Source organism: Theropithecus gelada, chromosome 18, assembly GCF_003255815.1.
Source record: "Theropithecus gelada isolate Dixy chromosome 18, Tgel_1.0, whole genome shotgun sequence".
Taxonomy (NCBI): Eukaryota; Metazoa; Chordata; class Mammalia; order Primates; family Cercopithecidae; genus Theropithecus; species Theropithecus gelada.
Window position 1 is genome coordinate 59,438,872 of NC_037686.1, and position 6,000 is coordinate 59,444,871.

At 29.2% G+C, this 6,000-nt stretch overlaps 1 protein-coding gene across 3 annotated transcripts in view; it reads right to left on the reverse strand.

Annotated features, from left to right (window-relative positions):
* Positions 1 to 5,762, reverse strand: part of CDH19 (cadherin 19) — a 111,777-nt gene extending 106,015 nt beyond the window's left edge. For all 3 annotated transcript variants that reach the window (XR_003116656.1, XM_025365242.1, XM_025365241.1), the window contains exon 1: positions 5,578 to 5,762. The gene's annotated coding sequence lies outside the window, so the exon portion shown is untranslated. The remainder of the gene's footprint in view (positions 1 to 5,577) is intronic.
* Positions 5,763 to 6,000: the final 238 nt, after the last annotated feature.

The following is a 6,000-nucleotide window of genomic DNA, read 5'->3' on the forward strand; positions in this document are numbered from 1 at the left end:
ATATTTGAAGGAATATATAGTTCTACCATAAAGACATATGCACAAATATGTTCATCACAGCACTTTTCACAATAGGAAAGACATGGAATCAACCTAGATGCTCATGAAAAATGGACAGAATAAAGAAATTTCACACATTTACACAATGGAATACTATATAGCCATAAAAAAATGAAATCATGTCCTTTGCCCCAATAGGATGGAACTGGAGGCCATTATCCTAAGCAAACTAATGCAAGAACACAAAACCAAATACTGCACGTTCTCACTTATAAGTGGAAAACTAAACATTGAGTACACATGGACACCAGAGTAATAGACACTAGGGCTTACTTCAGGGTGGGGTGAGAAGAGGGTGAGAATCAAAAAACTGTCTGTCAGGTAGTATTATCACTACCTGGGTGATAATATAATTTGTACACCAAATCACAGCAACATGCAATTTACACATGTAACAAGCCAGCACATGTACCCCCTGAAACTCGGAGCTAGAAAAAAAATTTAATCAAAGTTATAATAAAATACCGCATACTAAAATGGAAAGTGCCCTTCAAAGACATGTTATAAAAGGTAAATAAGAATATATTATTACTTTGATACAAAACATTTTGGAATTCAACCTCTTGAGATAAGAATTATTTTAGTTTCAAATTGTATAATATAAAATTGAATGTTTTAGTCTCTCTTTCATAAAGTCTATAATGTAAAAACTGGTATCACTTGTTTTATGTTTATTATTTTGTGTTTTCTGTATATTAACTTAAAATAAATTCATATTTTTAAAACTTAATTTTGTTGAGTTTATTCAGAATATTTAATCATGGAAAGGTATTGTGAACATATTGTGATGCCAGATGGACTAGGTTAGCACAATGTTTAATGCCATTATTGTATATATTTTGCAGACACTGTTTTTTATTGTCTGCTATTTGCTGTATATTAAGAATGACTACGTAATATTTAGCCAAGCACAGAAAGAGAAATACCACATTTTGTCACCTTTATGTAGAATCTAAAACAATGGAACTCATAGAGGTATAAGGTAGACTGGTATTTACAGAGGCTGGGGGGGTGGGGCAGATGAGGAAATGAAGATCAAATCTCAGACAGGAGGAGTATGTTTCATGTTTCGGAAGGGGTTCTATTAGACAGTGCGGTGAATACAGCTAATAGTAGAGAATTGTACATTTCAAAATTCCTATGAAACCAAAGTTCAACTGTTCTTACCACAAAAAAAGTGTTAAATATTTGAGGTGATGGATATATTAACTAGCCTGATTTAATCATTCCACATTGTTTTTATGAATTCTAACATCAGTTTATGTCTCATAAATTTATGATATTATAAATTGTTCATTTTCAATAAAAAATAAATATTGAAAATATCCTATAAAGAGATTAATAAATTGTTTTAACATGAATGGCATGAATATAGGATAAATTCCTACTGTTTAATTCCCAAAATGAGAAATTTGAGTATATCACCTTAATTATAAATAAAAATGTGTATGGCATAAAACAAATCAAAAGTGTTTTGAGTTTTTTAAACACAGAAGACAGTAAAGTATACCTCTGAGGGTTGTATGTAATGGGTTAAAAATATGTATCAACTTAAGCAAGGAAAACAGTCATGAATGTTTATGAAACAGTCGTAAATATAGTTAATTCATATTACAAGCTGGATTTAAAAACAAAGATAGGATATCTTACATTTGTAAATCCTTTGAAATTGTTTCCAGATAGAATAAACATACTTTCTTTTAGTACTTAAATGTAACAGCATTTAGTATAATCTAAATGCATGACTGGGATTATTGAATAAATAAATGTGTCTTTATTCCTTAAATTTTAAATTATGTGGACTCTGAAGCTGCTCCAAATTGTTAATAAGTATACAGACAGCCAGTATATGCTGCTGAAAGAGATGAAGTTTTATATAAAAAAATTCCTTACTTTATTTTTTAAAAATCTGGCAACCCTAATGTTCTAATACTTTGTTTCATAATGTTGAAGAGTCAGTTAAGTAGTGTCTTGCTGAGATTTTTAATATTTAACTCATTCTTGTAAAAGTCTATTGTTTTTCCTTTTTTATACACAAAAAAATTCCCAATGACATAATTATAATCTCATAAAAATCATATTTATGAGTTAAGAATTGTGTGTTTTAAACACTGGTTTAAAAACACACACACACAAAATGACAATGCTCTATATCTTTAAAAATACTTTAGATTTCATATAAGTGGTTTTATTAAATCCATATTGTATAAAATGACATTAAAGTTTTATAAATAATTCATATGGTCTTGAAATTATCAAAGGAGTATACACATACATTCAAAATTATCTGTTAATAGAGAAATGTGTAGCCAGGTACACATATGTATATGAAAACATAAATATGCTTATTTATTATTAACCAATAAATTTGGAGTCAAATCTTCATATGCCTACAGAGTTGGGTTATTCTATAAGCATTCGATAAAAGAGAGAAAATAATCAAAAAGCAACCAATGTCTTATATAATCCCCCAAAGAAAAGTCTTATTTAGAAGAAGGGGATTTATATCCACCTGACGAGTGATATTGTAGCCCATTTATTTCTCATCAAATACTATGGGGAAAGTTATATTTTGCTTTACCAGTTCAAGAGCAATTTCAAGCACTGTCAAGAAGTATTTGCTTAGTGACAAATGACACTACTCTCTTGAAAATTCAGATGTATCTATACCTTTTCTCTTTGCCTTTATTATTATTATAGTTACATTTTATGTTTATCTTTATGTTTAGTAGTAGTATCTCTTCATCAAAGAAAGTCATATATTCTCCATTAGACCTTTTTAGGAATAAAATAGATGACAATTTCTCTGACACAATTTAACTATAAAACAACTTAAAGGCAGAAAAATAGTGACTTTTCTGTGATATATTTATGGTTTGCTCATTTCCACAGGAATGACATTTCTAAATTTTGCACACAGATAAAATTGCCTAGGTTACTTTAAGAAATGACTGATGTGCCAAAATTATCCCCACTTTAATACAATATCTTGCAAATTTGCAAATTTCATTTATCATGAAACTTCTTACAATTAAAAAACAGCTAAACTGTGGATCTACTGCTCTGGTATGTCGAAAAGCCACGGTCCTAAAACAACATTTCAAATTTCACTTGTTGTGCCAAAGCAGGATTTCTAAAAACGATGTTTTGCTTTAATCTTAAGACATACTTTGATGATTCTGAATATAATTATTGAATAATTAATGTGACAAATTTTGACAAAAGTATGTATTCTAGAACATGTTTTAAAGTCAGACAAGCATTCTCTTAATGAATTGTATCAGAATATTCAAGAGGGTAGGCATCACTTGAAAAGGAAATTGATTTGTTACACATTTTGACAGGTTTTAGAACATTTAGCTGTATTCTCTCGATTGAAAGGTGGTGAGAGTGGGTAAAAAAAGAAAAAAAAAACTCTTTAAGGGTACAGTTTATCTTGTTTTGTTTTGATTTGATTTTAAAGTGGCAAACATCTTTTGCAAAGACACCCATTTTGTAAATCAGGGGCTGTCTTCACCATTGACGGAAAGGATTCCTGAAGGATTATTGTCAGGTTCCATACTTAGTTATGTTTCAACCTCAATCTGTTTCACCAAAGCAAAGATACAGGTGACAGAAGATCATGGATGTTAAAGGAAATCATCGTGACAACAAATTCTTATTCACCAGCATGGTTCTCAAACTCTTGGTTAGGAGCAAGACATTCTCATGTAAAAGAAAGTATATAGAAAGATCAATATCTCCTTGTAAACAGTGTAACATATTTGTTCCTATTGCATGACTACTCACTACCATGCTGAATACTGCTATATAATGTTTTAAACATATATTTAAGAGTACATGCTAAGATCATGCATGGCAAAAATGGTCAGTTTATATTAAGTTATAGATGATCATGTATCAGATTAGATGTAGCTCTGTTACGAGAAATTCCTGAAAGATGGATCTGGTTTCTTAAGAATGCATAGGAGGCATCTCTGCACATCATTTTAAAGCATCTTCAATTTATTATAATGTCATCAAAATGTGTTTTTATGTTTCTTGAGGAAATGTACCTTACAAACATTCCAAAGTGAAAAACACACACACAAAAATATATAAGTAGAAGACATATGCTTTTAGATATATGCAGATGTGTGTGCCTAAAATTTTAAATATTTCACTGGAGCAGGAATAATTTACTAATGTGTGAGACTGTAAAAATCGGATATTTATATAATGATACAAGCATTTCATTCACTTCTAGAAAGACTTGGTGAAGTGGAAAACGTATGTAAAGAAAAGGAGAGCTGGTGGTTTCTAAATGACATAAATTGATTGCTTAAAATTTTTGAATAACTATAGACAATAATGAAATGCTTATTCCTTTTAAAAATAAATTTGTTAGTTACTTTATTTGGTCAATATAAATGTTCACATTACATTGAAATTTAAATTCTTTCAAATTAAAAATTATAGTAAGTATGCATGCTGCTGATAATTACAATATTAAGAATTTGAAAAAAAGAGTATATTAATGCATGTAACGTTACTTAATATTGTAACTACATCTAAAACATAAATATATATTACTAAATTTTCAAATATTTTATCTAAATAATGTCTTTCTTACAGATGTATTAATTCAACAAATGAATTAATAGAGCTAAAATATAAATTGACATAATCTGAAGAAAGCCTTTGCCACTTTATTTAGGTATTTTTTGTTGCTAAATATTTCATGTGTTTTTATATTTAATAGATTTATTAAATCCCTTTGGTAAACTTATTCTGAAATATTTTATCATAAATATTAATTCAATTAAAATTACATGTACCAAATTAGATGTGAAACATATGTCTTTTACAGTATCCATTTTCTTAATTTACACTGTTCTTAATTTATACTATCTTTCATATTTGAGAAATTACCCTTTGTGTTATGTATAAATGTTATAATACATATAGGCAAATTAATATGTGTGTACAAATTTAGACGTATATGTGTTTTTAGTCATATTAATGCTAATATTTTAATTTTATTGGAATTATTATAATATACTTAAACTTTTTCATATTTATTCTGTATATAAATATTTTTTTCTTCATATACTTAAGGATGACAACTCTAGTGTTCATATTACCTGATATACATGGTAAATACACGATAGATAATAAATAAAACCCTGAACAAAGAAAAATGTGCAAACAAAGAAAGACATGCAAAGAAAGATTGATTCATTTCTTCTAAGAAACTGGAGAAGTTTTAAATATCCTAACATAGGTGTAACTTCCCCCCCACCCCAACAATCTATATTACAGAGACAGAGAATTGTTCTTACAAATATTTGTTTTGAGAAAGTTCAGTACACATCATGCTTTTAAAATTTTTAGAATATTTTCCCTATTTCCTATATAAATATTTTCCTTAATATTTTTAGAATATTTTCCTAGCAACAACTTAAGTACTTTTTGACCTATTGACTCATTAAAGATGATGCATGTAGTTTATAATATGCCTGACTATCACAGTCTTACCTTTGTAACTTCAACTTCTAGGAGTTCTGTGAAAACTGAACAGCAGACTTCGTGTTGGACACATGAGGAAGCGTAGGAAAAACTTTCTTCTTTTTGCTTCACAGTCTTCTCAGCAAACTCTCGATGTGCCCCATTGCCTGGAATTACAGACGCTTGTGCTTTTAGTACCACAACACTGTCAGTATGTCACTGCTTACTGAATGCTATTTTGGGTTCTCTGAGTAGAGTCATAAACACTGAGCCTTTTGTGCAAAATATCATAAGGGCACTCTGATGCTCGTTCATAGTCTGGAATTAAAATGCAGACAGCTAAGCAAGTAGTATGAGCTGATTATCTTTTTTTTTTTTTCCCCCTAACAACAAGCAAAAACAAAATAAAGTACTTATTGGCCTGAGTTGATAAAGACAGAATTCAACTTATGT